The sequence below is a fragment of the Choloepus didactylus genome, chromosome 7, assembly GCF_015220235.1.
Source record: "Choloepus didactylus isolate mChoDid1 chromosome 7, mChoDid1.pri, whole genome shotgun sequence".
Classification (NCBI taxonomy): domain Eukaryota; kingdom Metazoa; phylum Chordata; class Mammalia; order Pilosa; family Megalonychidae; genus Choloepus; species Choloepus didactylus.
The window spans coordinates 96,180,387-96,198,092 of NC_051313.1; positions in this window are offsets into that span (position 1 = coordinate 96,180,387).

Consider the following 17,706-nt stretch of genomic DNA (forward strand, 5'->3'; position numbering starts at 1 on the left):
AATTCAAATTTCAGATGCTATGAATCAAGTTTTATTGGAACACAGCCATACCCATCTAGATATAGCTTGTCTCTGACTGCTTTTACTGTGCAAGACCTGGCTGAATTGTTCCAAAAGAGACCCAATATCCTGCGAAGCCTAAAACCTTTTGTGATGGTTATGTTCATGTGTCAACTTGGCCAGGTGATAGTACCAGCTGTCTGGTCAAGCAAACACTGGCCTAACAATTGCTGTGAGGATGTTTGAGGCTGGTTTATTAAATCATCAGTCAATTGACTGCAGCTGTGACTGATGACTCACCAAAGGGCGTGTCTTCCACAATGAGAGAATGCAATTGGCTGGATTTAATCCAATTAATTAGTTGAAGACTTATAAGCGAGACAGACAGAGGACCTTCACTTCTTCTTCAGCTGCCCAGTGAAGCGTTTCCTGAGGAGTTCGTCGAAGTTGCCGGTTCGTTCCCTGAGGAGTTTGTCGGACATCTTCCTTGGAGTTGACAGTTTGCTGACTGTTCTACAGAATTTGGACTCATGAATACCCACAGTTGCGTGAGTCACTTTTACAAATTTTATAGTCAGAGACACCTCTCATTGATTCTGTTTCCCTAGAGAACCCTAACTAATACACCTTTCTTATCTGATCCTTTATAGAAAAGGTTTGCTGGCCCCATTTACAGATTGTGAAGCTCAAGTTCAGAGAATTCACAGGCTACCCTAAAGGCTACCCTAAAAATACTGGTGAAGATAAGATAAAATCCGGGTCTGATTGATCCATATATCATTCTTTTAACAACTATATAGCGCTACTATGTTACCGTAATTCTGGTTGTTATGTAATCTGTGAATGTCACACACAGAAAGTCACATTTTAGTGACTCTGTAATCTGTTTTCTATCTAGACCATTGTAGTTAGGTTTGACAGAAGGTAACTGCTACCACTTCTATAAAATGTTGTGCTGCTGAATTTATAAGGAGACTGTTTTGCTTTGCTGACATCTGCATGGCACAGTAAAGTTCTGGTCCTATTTCAAGTGGAATGGTTGCCAACCACCATATCGTAAACACTTCCACTTCTAACCTAACTTCAAAAGCACAGCACATATGCTAGGCTTTTGGAATTGGATGAAAGGTATGGGGACCAGGCCCAAGAAATAATTACCAGTGATTATTCAAAATTATACATTCAGTTAATTGCCACTAAAGAGAAAAAAATAATCCCTTCCTGGTTTCCCAAGCCAGAAATACATTCAATCCATTAAAGTGAAAGAAAAAAAAAATTACATCGTGAGCATCATTCTCTCAGAACATTTTAATGTCCAATCTTCATTTCAATATCTTTTCTAATATTATTTTAATCTATACCTTAACAACTGTTCCAGTTCAGATATCATGATTAAAAACAAGTGTACAGCCTGTTTTTGTCTTTTTCCACTTAGTGGCGTAATGCTAATTTTCAGGAATGTGATCTTATAGTATGTTAGAGAATTCAACCAGGGACATGCAGGATTACTGGACATCTGCTTTTAAATCTTTTCAGAGATGCATAGACTGGGACACAATAGCAAACTAATGGTTAATATTGTGATTATACATTGATTTATGGATTAACAGTTAAATAACTTGGCATCACATGCTATTCACATTGTCAGTGGTATGAGGATCCTTGGACTGAAATAATTAATCTGTATTTGTTTCATGGCTACTCACTCAGGAAGTCTTCATCCTCCAATTATTGCTCTGTTGGATCTTGGAGAACTATTTTTGTGACTTGGCAATAAATTTCATAGCACAGCTTAGAAAAGCATTCTTTTAATAGACTCATGTTTACCTTAAAGGGAGAAGTAAAAAATATTAAGGATTTTTTTTTAACCCTAGGTAAGAAGAGGGAAATATTTATTAGAAAATTGTAAATGTAAATTGATTGCTTTTAAATCAAAGTAAATTAGATATTCCTAAATTGTCTTCTCAGTGCCTTCAACTCATCCTCCAGACAAATATTCCTTCAAAATTACATTTTCATATAGTAAGTAAAGCACGTTGCTATCCATCTGGGTATGTTTTCTCCTTCCTATGAGTCCTCTTACTGTTATATGTGCTTGCTTCTCATTGCACTTTTGGTCTTTCTTTTATTACAGATGTGTATTTACTTGAATCACTCACCTGGCCCTTTGTATTGTAAACTCCTCAAAGGCAAGTACTGAATCTTGGCAAGGTATTTTCAGTTCATGCAAAAGGTAACTAATGAACAAGCATTGACTTGAATTGAATAAAATGTCTAATTATGGAAATGAATATTATAGGGGAAGATATGTGCTTTTATTTGACAGACTGAAGGAAACTAGATATATGCCACAGTGTTTCTTGTGTTAAAATAAAACAAATGTGCCTCTTTTAATGTCTGATTTGCTTTGATCTTTTTCTTTTTTTTTAGGAAAAGGTAGCTGAGGAGAAACTTATCTTCAGAAAGAAATAAAAGGATTAGACCTCAAAATAATAATTTGCACTCCTAAAGCACAGAAGTTATAGGGGTAGCTTGGGGAGCACTGACAAAGTACCCAATCTGAACACGTTTTTCAGCATTACCTTCCTTCCATGCCCCATCACAGCACGTGAACATTGTCCTCTCTTTCCCAGTCTCTAATACTTATTAAGCATTTAGTGTTGCAGGGCACTGTGCTAGTAACTATAGTCACAATTCATATCCGAAGCGCCTACAATTAATTTTGGTAAGATAGATAGATAAATATGATCCTTTGTTATAATTTATGATAATAAATCCAGTCTGAACAGACTTCGTGGTTAAGATACTAATGAGCATGTAAAGTGATTTAAAGCTATAGCCAATTAATCCAATGAAAGATGAATCAGTCCTAAAACATGATTTTTTTTTTTTTTTCCCTGCTTAGGCTTTGAAAACTAATTGTCTTTACATTTTGATTGTACCATTTACCAGCTCCTTGCTCTTTGGGACCATTAATGAAGCTCTGTAAACTTTAGTTTCCTTATTTGGTAAATAAGGATGATAATAGGACCTAGTCAATAAAATTTCTCTGAGGATCGATTAAGACAATGCATTTGAAATGCCTAACACATCAAAAGCACTCAATAAATTCTAACTGCCAATACTATTACAATCAGTGTTGACCTATTGTGCAGCTGTCCCTGTTATAGTTCCCTTGCCCCATGAGGCAGACATTTTTAAATATATGATTAATGCTGGTAAAGTTTGAAATTATTCATTGGACTTTAATAGGTTAACTCAGGATGCTTTTGAAACTTCCAAGCCCAGAAGTCCCTGGTATTCTCCCTTCATACTTAAAGCACAGAAGCACTAATCCTGATTATCTTCCAAATTTTATTTTAATTTTCAACCTAATCCTAAATAGCTAAGATGTATTCCAGTATATTTTATTAATTCTGTAATTATTTAAATTTAATTTAATAGAATATATAAAATGTCATTTAAAATCTATTCTAGTATGCTGAATCTTAGAATGGTGGCAATGCAATTATACAATATTCCTTTACTAAGATTATATGACATTCACTCAAGAAGTAGGGGGTGAAGGTGGGGAGCTAGTTTAACTGGCTAAAATAGTTACTTTGACTACTATTTTTGAAAGTGAGGTTCATATGGGGATCATTTGATTGACTTCTCAAACTTATTAAAATCATGTTTGAGGTTATGGATCTCTCAAAAAATTCAGAATCTGCATTTGAAGTCCAGAGTATATCATGATGTCTTTATTTCTGTAAGGTAATCAGACCAAAATTAGTATAACCACAGAGCTTTGGAGCAATGGCAAATGAGCTGCTTTGTCACTGAATATAGTAAAACATTTAGAGAATAAAAGAGATCTATTCTCAAATAAAAAATTACATTTTAGTCAATGATTTGTATTAATATAGAGAATATTATTTCCAATCCAATTTTGAATGTTATTTATCAAAAATTACTGTGGATTAGCACAAAGGCAAATACCACTTGTTGCACAATAAGGCAAACCAGTGCAGAAATGATCTTTCTCCACCTCGAATATACACATGATTACATGGCTGTATAAACACATCTACAAAGTTGGATTAGATGGATAAATTAACTAGGTTTGCATAAGATAGAGTGGTAAACCATTTCTAATGATGGAGGAAGCGTGGGTTCTCTCTAATATAATCTAATATAATCAAATATAACTCCTAGGAACTGTGTGTGTGTGTATGTGTGTATGTGTGTGTGTCCATGTTTTGTAGGAGATGGAGAAGGGAGAAGATCATTTCTAAAAAAACAAGGTTTCATATTATATCTTGGTAGAATCCATTATGATTGAATGTTATAATTTCACCATTAAATTCTGGCAGTGCAAACTTCCTGAAACTAGTAAGTCTCAACAATTTTCTTATCAGCACTAAGAACTTTAGTGTTCAATGACTCTCAAATTGTGATGCTCAGGCTAGTGATACCAGCATCATCTGGGAACATATTAGAAATGCTAATTCTTGGGCCCCATCCCACATCTACAGAATATGAAACTCTACGGTTAAGATCCAGAGATCTGTATTCTAACAAGCTCTCCAAGTGATTTGGATGCACACTAAGGTTTGAGGAACACTGGTCCAAATATATTTCTCCCAAAAAGAAGAAATTTGACATGTGTGCTAAGAAGCCCAGGAGCAAACACATGAAATCATTAATTTAAATGAGAGGTTTTTCAGTGATGCCTTTTCCTAAAAGATACTTTTAGGTCTTATTCAGTTATCTTGTCCTCTGAGTTGAGTAGAGAATGCTTTATACAGTGCCATGCCTGCTCCACTTTCTATCTGTAAGAATACAAACCTCGACCTCATTTTAGTCGATAAATTCAGTCTTGGGCATTGTCAGGGATAATTCAAATAACTCTCGGTTAGTAATTTGGGTTTCATACAATATGCATAGTAATTGTACCTGTATATAAGCATCTTAATAATGTTAGAATAAGGTTGATAAGTCAGTAAATAATAAATTGTTCAAGAGATACGCATTTGGAGGAAGGGCTAAACATCTGGAAAGATACCATTTTGACTTCTCATTCACTTGCAGAATGAAGGAAAAATTGATTCTATTTTCAAAGTAGACCAGAGAATGCTACTTTACACTTATGTTTAATTTAGACATTCAGAGATTTTGTCAAAAATTTCCCACATCTAATACCAAATCAGTCCTTCATGTGTAATGTCAGGGCCATTTCTGCATTTAAAGGAAATGTAGATTGAACATGAACCACACAAAGAAATACACTTATGGATCTTTTATAACACAATGGAATAACTGAGAATGGTTTTGTGATTATATTAGAAACGAACCCTTAACTTTTAGAGATGCATAATGGAGCACTAATGGATGAAATATGTGACCTCTGAGGTTTGCTTCAAAATAATATGAAATGGTGGAGTAGATAAGGTTGTTGATGGGACATGGGTTGAGGATTGTTTAGGACAGATGATGGATAATGGGCACTCATTGAAATATTCTGTCCACTTTTGTGTCTGTCTGAAATCCTCTACAATAGCTTTTTTTTAAAATACATTTTCCATCATGCCCAATGTCTACACAATTGTGAACAATTAAAGTATCACTGAATACTTGTTCTTATTGTGATGCCCTCTGATATTTTCTCTTTTCTATTTTAGAAACCTGCCTATCATGAACCATTATATTAATTTCAATTTTTTTCTAAATGATAATGACAAATACTATTCTATATAATAGAATATTCCTTCAGATATTACTGTCTTTCCCCTGTCTGATGTCCATTCCTGCAGAATTTTCTGTAATCCATGCTAAATATTAATTTTCTCATAAGGCTTCCAGACTTTTAAACATCTCCCTGATATTTCTCCAATTTTATCACAAGACTTGTCATGAAGTCTGCTGTAGAACAGTTTCCTAGGATAAGTCTAAACAGATGAAGAAAAAGATAATTTAGGAAGGATGTTCTGAAATTTAGGAATGATGTTCTAAATGGAATGATGTTTTCCTAACTCTATATATCTGAACAGAAACATTACATTAAATAAAATGTTGTTACAGGCGATTAAATTGTATTCGTTTTTAAACTTGGTGCTGGTATACAAAGACTCTTCCTAAAAGTATACCCTCCCATATGTTTCACTCTGTGTACAAACATCTGTACTCTCCCTGTTTTACTGGTGTTTCTGCTGTTACATTCTGATTATTCTTTAGTTTTGCAACCACTGGAAATCTTCCAGCTTCATGGATTCCCTAGACATCTCAGATCATCCTGAGCTTATATTTGTACAGCCAATGTTTCTGGCATTTTTTCCATTGAATTCTATGCTGTGTTTTAAAATACTTTTCCATTTGCCCAGGTCATTTGTAATCCTTTTTTCTATGGTACAAGCTATACCTCCTGGGATGGTGCCATCTACAAACAATGAACACTTTATATATTGCAGCATTCAGTTTAATCGTAATGTCAAATACTATCTGGTCCCACTAAATTGCCTGTTTTTGCTATCACATCCAGCTTAATACCCACATATAACATGATTTTAAGCCTCAAACTCATTTTAACTAATCAAACTGAGTCAGAACAATTGAGCACCACCAAGTCCTCAACATTAACAAGCTTAAATAAATGTTTAAAAAGTGACAAACACAATGGTTTTTGGATGATTCAGTAGATATTCATCCACGTTACCACATTTAAGAACCAAAAGGCTTAATAAATATGAAATGCATAAACATATATGTTTTGTTGTACTCTAGCCCTCTCTCATTGTTTGTATGTGTTTGTATTATTTCCACAAACGTATTTTAAGATCCTTGAGGACTTGTACCCAACAATGTGGAAAACAGTGCTCAATGTATATTAGGCAATTTAATACTATGTATATTAAATTAAAATGTGGACAAACACCAACTCTTCAATATGTTACTCTGACCTAGGGAAGCATAGAGACAAAACAACTGCCAAAATTAGGAAAGAAAATAATTGGTTTAAGTACTTAAAAAAAGAGGGACCCATAGTAGTTGTTCATGATTATATGTTAAGTAATTTATATTATGAAAAATAAAACCTGCATGAATTTGGATGAGTCAATATGGAGCCTACTAGAGTATAGTATAAAATCTATACTCTAATAGATTGTGGTGATGAACGCATAACTATGTTATCATACTGTGGACAGTGGATTGTATATCATGGATGACTGTATGGTGTGTGAATGTATTTCAATAAAACTGAATTTAATAAAAAAAAAATCTATACTCTAGTATGCATAACAATCAAGCCTGCTTGCCATACTTTAAACACACATTTCACCATTAAACAAACTGAAGTATATAGCTATGTGGTAGATGGTCTGTCAGATTCCCCCAAATTCATATGATTCCCTGACATGAGATAATAAAGATAATTTAAGATTATGTTTCCAGGTTCATTAAACATTAAGAAATCTTACAGGCTCTTAAACCATTGTATTTAGTATTCCAATAAGAGTAAACTGGAATACTTATTTCAATGGCTAAGAGATTTCAAATAGAATTGAGAGGCTATCCTGGAGGTTACTCTTATGGAAGCTCCAGCTAGACATCCCAAATGGCCACAGTATGCCAGGTCCTAACCAAAGTTAGTCCTGAAATACCTAGGTCCCTATCTGAGACTCAATAAAAGTTTCATTCACTAAGTTTATTTTTCAGAAACTTAAAACCTCCAGTGTGTTCCTATGCCAGACAAGTCATAAAACCCAGAGGCAATCGCCTCTTTTAAGAACAGCAACCAGATGCAGCCCCCTTCCCCATGCTGTCGACACCCCTTTATAATATGAACAAGTTAGGGTGGTCACTGTCTAGACACCCCTGAAGATCAAGAAAGTGATTAAACGTGAGGAAGGGGTAGCAGCAGACAAGATAGATTTATAAAGGATTATGAATACTGAATCTTTACATAAATATATATATATTTGGATGCTAGGGTCTTGGAATAGCTAGAGGGAAATGACTGAAATTGTGGAGCTATAACCCATAACATTCTTTGAAATTTGCTTGATAGCTGCTCCATTAAATTGTACTGTGAAAATTCTCACCTTTCTGTATGTATATTATGTTTCACAATAGCGAAGTAACTGAAACTGTGGAAGTGTAACCCATAACATTCTTTGAAATTACCTATGTAACTGCTTGTTAAATTGTACTTTTAAAGTTATCACCTTTCTGTATATATGTTATATATCACAATAAGGAAATGGCTTAAGTTTTGGAACTGTAACCCATGGCATTCTTTGAAATTTGCTAACTACTTGTTGAATCGTGCTTTGAGGGTTATCACTGTTCTGTATATGTGTTGAATTTTGTGGAGAGCCGTCTCCCGGGACGGGCATAGCGCATGCGCTGTAAACCTGCTCCAAAGTCCCCCCGCCCATCGAATGAGCCAAGATGGCGCCCATATCCTGCTTCCGCTTATGACGTGCACACTCACTATTCCTATCTGCCAATTGAGTGCATATGCGCGGCGCTAGATCATTGGTTATGAGTAGAGTACTTAAGAGTTTGCCCAAGCGAACCTCGGGGAGACAGCCCACTAGGAGCCGTACCTGACGGCCACATCGAGGCTGCTCTCCCGCGAGGCACTCTGCCCCGCGTGGAAACCTGTAACAGAGAATGCTTATCTAGCTTCAGTAAAAGACTTGCTCTCGCAACCGCCGTGTGGCTCGAGTCGTGACTTCCAGCCAGGTCAGTTTGCGTGGTCTGCATCTCTCTCTCTCTCATCCCTTGTTTCTCCCCTCGCCGGCCGGGGAACAGGGGTCGAGCGGGGCGGCGCCGGACAAGTGGTGGCCCGTACGGGGCACGCTCCTCCTCCTGCCTCGCTCTCGACGGTCCCTCTGTGAGGAGAGCAGCGCTGCGCATCGAGCTTACGGCGGACTTCCCGCGCCTGATCAACGCGAGAAGGTGAGTGCGTCTTATTACATGATAGTTAGGGCCCGTGGGTTTTCAGGTGACCCCGGGGGACTCGGAAGAGCTCTCCGAGTGACTGAAGTATAGTGCCGACTGCAATCATGGGGCAGTCCGGAAGTTCATCTCTCTTAGCTCCCTTAAAGAACCTTTTGAAACAACGGGGTATCTCGGTCAGGAAAAGCTCCCTTCAGCGTTTTCTTGATGATGTTGATACTTTTGCCCCTTGGTTTGCCTGCACCGGCAGCCTTAGCCTACCCTCTTGGATGAAGCTCGGTCGCGACATAGACCGAGCGCGCCAGACGGGCGTGTGTATGGACCCGATTCTAGTACCCATATGGGAGGACTGTCCGTGCGGGTCCTTGAACTAGAATCGGCTGCCGGCCTAAGCCCGTCCTCTGCCTTGCAAGAAGCACGGTGCGCGCTCCAAGAAACCCAGTCAGTTTCGTCAGCGGACGGCTCCTATAAGGGCAAACCGCCGGAGTCCAGTGACTCTGACTCAGAGTCAGATAGCGATACTGACGAGGAGGCGGAAGCATCCCCGCTAATTGAGTGGGAGGAGCCTCCCGCCACACCCGTGCGGCCTTCCGCCCCGCCAATGTCTACCGCTGCACCCCCAGGGACACCCCAGCTCCCAACTGACGCCTTGGGCGGTCCCACCAAAGGACCTCGCCGAGAGCTCCCTCTAGTGGCCATGCCCAGTAAATGTAATTATCCTTTGCTGCCAGACCCGGAAACCCCGATGGGCCGGTCAGGGGAGGGGCAACCTTTGCCGTACCCCCCGCCCGAGTACACAGGCCCTCAGGACCCTTTGCCATTAGGTAGTGGTGGGAGACATTTCTGGAGATGGAACCCTTTCACAACATTTAGACCTTTTGGCATGCTGGGTGGCTACCAGCCACTTGAGCCGCAGCCAGTCTCAGAAATGTACCCGGTTATTATCAATCCCCAAGGTGGCAATCAGCACGAATCATATGATTACAAACTATTGAGGGAATTGAGGCAGGCCGTCCATCAGTATGGCCCCAATGCCCCTTATACCTTGAACATGATCGAGAACCTCTCTGCTCTAAATCATACACCCGCAGATATTTTTCAGCTAGCCCGTGCTTGCTTGCCGTCAGGCCGATTCATAGATTGGAAAGCATGGTTTGAGGAGTTAGCTGAAGAGCAGGCCGCAAGGAATGCGGCGGGGAGACGTGGCGGGTGGAATGCTGACATGCTGTTGGGGAGAGGCGCCCATGCCCAGAACCAAACGGGTTTCCCACAAGAGGTCTACGCCCAGATCTTCCGCTGTTTTGTGGGTGCCTGGAAAAAGCTAACAGGTAAGGGAGAGGCTCAGGCCTCACTCAGCAATATACACCAAGGCCCCACAGAACCATTTGCGGATTTTGTAGCCAGGATGCAAACCGCAGCTGAGAGAATCTTCTCAGATCCAGGAGTAGCAGAGACTGTGGTTAAGCAAATGATTTTTGAGCAGTGCAACAAGGAGTGCAAAGTTATCCTGGCACAAAACAGAGCAAAAAATTTGACAGAGTGGGTCAGGCTCTGTAGAGATACTGGCAGCCCTTTAACTAATGCAGGTCTAGCTGCCATGCTAGCTAGCTCCCTACAGGTGGCTACAAAAGGCCCCGAGAACCTTAGGGGCAAAGTCTAACGGGTGCTATGGCTGTGGCCAATCAGGGCACTTTAAGAGAGATTGTCCCAATAGACGTCAGCCCCTTGCCACTCAACGGTTTGGCGAACCAGGTGCAGTAACCAGGCCGTGTGGCCGTTGCCACAAAGGCCCTGACCCGGTGCTCAGCTGGGCCAGAGGCTCTGTTTGTGTTTTTCCCCAGGAACCAGGACGTCAACCAGTGTGGGTTCCGGAAAGACTGGTGAGAACCGTGACATCACCTGAAGAAGCCAAGGAACAGCTGTCAGAAACGCCAACGAATATACAACCTGAACCATTAGACCAAGCCTCCGACCCTGCTGATGATGGCGACGACCGACAAGACGATAATAGTAGGACTGACCACCCCGCGGTTGCCCAAAAAGAGGATCGGTAACTCTGTTCTTTGCTCTCCTATAGCAATCCTTCTAATCTGCCTTTTTCTTTTTTTAGTGGAACTGTGGTAGCGCAGGAGAGTGGTCTTTGGGGCCTGTGGCATCATCCCCCGACCCTGGCCCCATTCTCTGCTGGGTCTCCCGCCTCTCCTGTGTTTTTCACTCGTACCCTGTCTCTAGGTCTCCACCACCTGCCTTCTGACAGAAATATTTCCTCCACAAGCTTCAACGAGTCCTTCCCCCTCACCAATGACACACTGATCCTCTCTTTTGCTAACCTCTCTGTCAAGGTTGTCAACACCACAGTTGCGGCGAATGCTACTTGTGAAACTGGTAATGGCGAGTTAAGTAAGGGAGTCTTGCTTGAATTTCTTAACGTTACAGGGAAGAGCCGCCAGTCTTGTGAAGGGATCTTGAGTAAAAATGAGACTCAAAGGTGCCTTTTCCTTCCGGGGTTTGCTCCTACAGTCTGCAACCGTTCCAAAGACCCGGATGCCTCGCCGCCCCGCTATCCTAGTGTATCGCCCAAGTTATGTCTGGCTCCCTGTCAAGGCAACCGACTGGGTTGGCCCTGTTTCTCAAGTTGTTTCACTTAACAATATCCCCTTCTCTAAGTCTAGGCGTCCAAGAGGCATACCTTACCCGAGACGTGCTACGCCGCCACAATCAGATGCTGAACTTAAATTTCCAGGCCATTCAGAAACTCCTAGCGGAGATAGATGAACTTGGACTAGAAATAGATGGACTCTGGAGAGTTCTCCAGCAGACGTGTGATACCCGATGGTTATTCGGGAGGCTTTGTGTCACCCCGGTTAGGGTGAACTTGACAGAGGAGCAGCAAGATGTCGCCGAGTGGCTCAAGGACACTTATCTCCCCAACTTCACCAATCTCTCCGACTAAGTGAAATCCGACCTTCAGGGACTTGAGAACATTAGGAAATTGAAGCCTGTTAGTTTCGACCTTTCCACACTGGGCGAGACTGTAAAAAATCTGTGGGACCAAGTCACCTCTTGGTTCTCTTGGCCCAATTTGACTAATTGGATTCTCTTGATGGTGGGACCATTGGTGGGATTAGTCATTGTTAAATCTTTGCTAGAACGCCTGTTTCAAGCGCGGCAGTACCGTGTTACCACTATGATGGCTATGTCCTCCACCTTTGATACCCCCAACAGCGACCATTCTGATGGCCATACCCCATCCTGGCCGCCTCGGGCGGGGCACTCGGGAGCGAGGTTTGTAGCTAAGCGCGCAGCTGTGTCCCGGGTATAACGGGCGACGCCAGCAGTCATAATTTTTGTCTCAGGTAGGTCCCTAAGGCAGAGTCATAGTTGTGGCCAGACTTGACTCTAGCCAATGCATAGGGACGCCTAGTGACGCCTCCGACTCTGGTTAATGCTATCCCTGCCCCCGCCTTTGTCCCCCAGTTGCAAGGCAAAGCACTGCAGGGAGAGTCATGTTGTTTCCAGCTCACGGACTCTCCTGTCTCCATATGAGGTGAGCATTCTGGTCGGTGCTAGAGGCTCCGCCGCTAAATGGCTGAGACCTAGTCCAGACTCCCCAAAGCACCGGAACAAATTGTGAGCCATCTGGGTTCACGGGAGCACACTCATCACTGGGGACACTGGGTCGATATAAATAATAAAGGGGGAGATGTGGAGAGCCGTCTCCCGGGACGGGCATAGCGCATGCGCTGTAAACCTGCTCCAAAGTCCCCCCGCCCATCGAATGAGCCAAGATGGCGCCCATATCCTGCTTCCGCTTATGACGTGCACACTCACTATTCCTATCTGCCAATTGAGTGCATATGCGCGGCGCTAGATCATTGGTTATGAGTAGAGTACTTAAGAGTTTGCCCAAGCGAACCTCGGGGAGACAGCCCACTAGGAGCCGTACCTGACGGCCACATCGAGGCTGCTCTCCCGCGAGGCACTCTGCCCCGCGTGGAAACCTGTAACAGAGAATGCTTATCTAGCTTCAGTAAAAGACTTGCTCTCGCAACCGCCGTGTGGCTCGAGTCGTGACTTCCAGCCAGGTCAGTTTGCGTGGTCTGCATCTCTCTCTCTCTCATCCCTTGTTTCTCCCCTCGCCGGCCGGGGAACAGGGGTCGAGCGGGGCGGCGCCGGACAGAATTTCACAATAAAAAATGTAAAAAAAAAAAAAAAGTAAATGGGATTCTGTCATTTAGATTGATGGCATAGTTGTTACTCTATTCCTGTCACAGGGAGGTGGCATTGGAACATGTCCAGCCAAGGTGGGTTGCTGCTAGGAGAGCACATGCTGCCAGCCTGCTCTCCTCCAAGTCACTCCATTCCAGCCACTCTCTAGCCTCTAGTTATATATTCCTTGGAGCTCAAATAAAACCACTTAAGATAGATGACATTTTAAAAATAGATTTCAGCACTCAAATACTTAAGTTTTGATCTCCAGCATCTGCAAATCAACCTTTGTGTCAAACATCGAGTTCACTGGACATTCAAAAGGGCTCAAATTACAAGGGAGATGTCTTTACTATCTATATACTGCAGTGAGGTAGAAAATACCATAATTTTTATTTAATATAAAGGAAACCAAGCACAAAGAAGTATAAAAAAAAATGGGTTGTCAGAAGATAGAAGTAACATTCAGCCTTCTTATCTGCTCTTTGTTCTTCTAATATTATCTAATTTTATTTTAAAATAATATCTTTCACCTTGTCATGATTAGAATGCAAAATTTATTTGTTAATTTTTCTAATTTGGAAATCAAATGAGACTAACACTTATTGAGTCCGTTCCCTGAGACAAGCACTGTGAAAACACTAGATATAGACAGCATTGTTAAATTTTAAATCACCTGAAACACATTAAAAAAAAAAGTTTGCCAAGCTAACTACACATTTTTCATACATGAATTTGCTAATTCATAATTAGATTGTCTTCTGTATTTAAAAGATCAACATTTTATTCTGCTTGGGAGAGAAAAATGAAAAATCAAACTGCAAATAATTTAGAATCCTCACTTATAGACACGCAGCTAGTTACTTTGTTTCTGAGCTTTATGGTAAATCCTCATTAAATAGAATCTTTATTTTAATTCAGTGAATATACTGAATTATTCCTCCTATGCAGTTAACTAAAACAAAATTTCACTACTTTGTAAAATGACTGAACAAACCAAAAATACACAAATTAAAACAAAAGAACATTCTTTTAAAAATGTAGACTGTTAAGTCTAATTGCATATATCTGATGAGAGACATAAAGATATTTCTCCTCTAGGAAAAAAACTAGGAAAAAGAAAATGGGAAAATTATAAAAAAAGAGAGACAAATGTGTCAATATTAGGATATACTCTGAGAATTATTTCCTAAATAAATCCCTGATAAGAAGCTCTTACTTTTATTTTTGTTGTTGTTGTTTTTATTTGCTATTTAATTTTACCTCTTTATAATGAAAGTGAAATAGTGGAGACCATTCTGCCAAAATCCACACTCGGTGTTTTTGGTATGTATTATGTGTGCTAAATATGACTTGTATTTCCTGGGCCATTATAGCTTGATAAGAATAAGGAAACAGGAAATTCCATCCAAGTGAGTTCTGTTGCCATTTCAGCAAGCCTTAGTCTCCTACCAAATATCTTCTAGGAGTCCCTAGGGAGTGTCTTACAATGGCTCTCTGGACTTAACCTTATGGAGACCTTGTGGCATTTGTTCTTTCCTGCTCCAGCCTACTGTGGTAGTATCACAAATTATTGCCTACACCAAAAATGGCAGATGAATCTAATGGATGGCCAGCAAGGGGTCTGCGGTTGTTGCTATAACCTTTCAACATTAGCAGAGGCTGCAGCTGAAAGCATGAGGTTGAGTGTGTTGAGGTCTCCAGTGAGGACACCCATCTGCTGCTGCTGCTGTAGCTCTTGATAACCGCCTCTACTGATGCATCATGGACATTTTAGAGGAACATTATGCTACGCTGCTTCAGTCCCTCATAGCAGACCTATGTTGGCTGACAATTTAAATAACTAACCCCAGATCATCTCTCCCTTCCCTTGTGTGATTAATGCCTTTGAGATGCGTTCGGGCAACTCTACTCCCACTTCCTTCAGGATGAATTCTTCACCAGTTTTCTCTCCTTCATGCTAATAAATCCTAGGAAGTCCAACCATAATAGTTCTCTAAAGATCCCCAGATCCGAGGGTGAACAAAGCTGAAGTTTATACTTGGATCCCTGCTGCAGTAATCTATGCTCTTTAATACAAATGATTATTCAAATAGTCATAAATGGCACATTTTGAATGTATGGATATCAGTGGACTATATCTTTTTCTATCTACAGTGAAGAAAACGACTGTATTCATAGAATCCAATATTTATTAGGCATCTCTTATGTGTACAAGGTAAGGCTGACAGCTCTTAAACAGCATCTGGATTTTTGCTGTTAACATGGGTTATTAAATGACTCAGGAAACCTTGCTGGCAGCATCTGATGATCCAGGATCCTTTTTTCTTACATGAAAGTCTGCTATGACCTACATACTTGGAACATATCAGGTTGTCAGTACAAGTGTTAAATAAATGAACCAGATTGTTGAGAACAGATTAATACCATAGGAGAATTACCCAATTTCTATTACCAACTTTCCTTGTCAATATTCTCCTTTCTCTTGCTTTCTGTAGCTCAACGATTTCAGTTCTAATTCCACATCACATGATTTGTTTCCCCAGAAAGGATACACACATCTCCTCTTCAACGCCCTTCCTGATTTTTCTAGTACTTCAGCTGGTCTTTGACACCTTAAATCAACTGAAACTATTTATAAATTTCCTTTAGGATAGACACAGAAGTAAAACCTGATCTATTTACTTTACAATCCTCATTGAACTGAGTTTTTCTTAAATATCAGCATTTATGAAAAAAATAACAGTTTTATCATTATATTCAACTACTTAAAATCACATTTGTTTTTAAAGAAACATTTTAAAGTCAGTTAAAGTTGTTTTCTTTTAAGAAACAGATTTCTCTATTTTTCTAAATTACATGTTATTTAAAATAACTACTATATTCCAGTAGAAATAAAGAATGAGTGTATATGATATGGTTGTTTAAGGAAAGAGTATTGTTATTGAACATCATATCTGATAAATTGTATATAAAATATAATTGCTAATCAAAATAGAACTAAAAGTGTTTTCGAGATGATTTCAAAATCCAGGGAGAAATATTTTTTAATGTATAAAAATCTAAATTCCTAGTTTTATTAACTGAGTGAGAGTGAGCTTAAAGGAAGAAATCCAGGACCTAAAGATAAAAAATAAACAACTTACAATATATTGATATTTGTACAAAATTATTTAATATTTATTTGTTGTTAAACAAAAGTTAATTTGGAAGAATATTTCTTTGCTAACATTTTAACACTGTATCCATATAAAAAGTTGACTCTTTGGTTTCATTTCATCCTTTTTGCTTTAATACTATAGAACCCAAATGAATATTATGATACAGTTATTTTTTTAACAGCATCACACACAGGTCAACACAGTTAATGTGAAACAATGATTCTATTTTATTTCCCTTAGCCATATGCACATTACATATAAACAGGTATTCTCAGAAGACAGATATCTATGGAATAACATGAATAATTGGATAGCTCCTGAGTAAAGTTATAGTTGAAAGCAGCTACAGTTCAACTGTCTTCATTGCTTATCTGTATCACACTAGACATCGTCATCTCAATTAAATAAGCTATTTACATCCACAAGCAAGACTTCCAGCACATATTCATATCTCAAGACACTACCTCAGATTTGTGGCTAATCCTGATCATTATAATAGGGATAAAAATGTCAGAATCTAGTCACTTAAATTATTCCGAGGCCATCTACCAAGAAATATTTTGAGATTATATTCATTTTCTATGCTGTTTGCTTACAAACAATTCTCACTTACAGAATAAAAATTATACTACCAAAATATTATGGAAGTATATCTAAGATATCTTTCCAACATTAGCATGGGGAGACCAGGGAAAGTATACTGCTTGAAGTTTGGAGGTGTCAGTTTAAAAGTTAAAACTCTGAGTTAGTATTTTGAAGTACTATGTGCTTGTTCAGTCATACACCTGAGGAGTTTCTCAGCCACTGAAACTCTGGAAAGTTACTATATACTGAGATACAGGTATTTATGGAAAAAATAAAAATAGAAGGAAAAAAAGTACAGAGAGAGAATAAATCTGTCATGTGAAAGCCTAAGCTACCCACCACATGTGGATGAAATAAAGCAAGAAGCAAACAACATCCTATACTCCTTAATTCTATTTCTCAGAGGGGAATAGTTGCTTAGCAACTATTTGACAGGTTGTTTCCATAACTTATCTATACAATTCCAGAAATTACAGCAGTTGCTGTTCAAAAAGAAACAGGGTTTTGCTTGTAATAAAACAGATCAAATCTCTGGTCTTTGTGTAATTTCAGCTTTAAAGTTACACTATTCTAAATTTCAGGGCTTTTAATTTCAGAGCTACCTGAAATTAAAATTTCAGATGATCCCATTATCCTCTTAACTAAAAAAGATGTTCCATACAATACTAACAAATAATGGGCAACATTAAAGTAAATCTAGTTTGGTTAAGCATGGGTTCAGGACTTTGACAAGTGGGTAAAGGAATATGGTGCAGAATTACAGAAGTGAATTTTTGCTCAGAGCAAAATGAGCATTCTCTTCCACCCA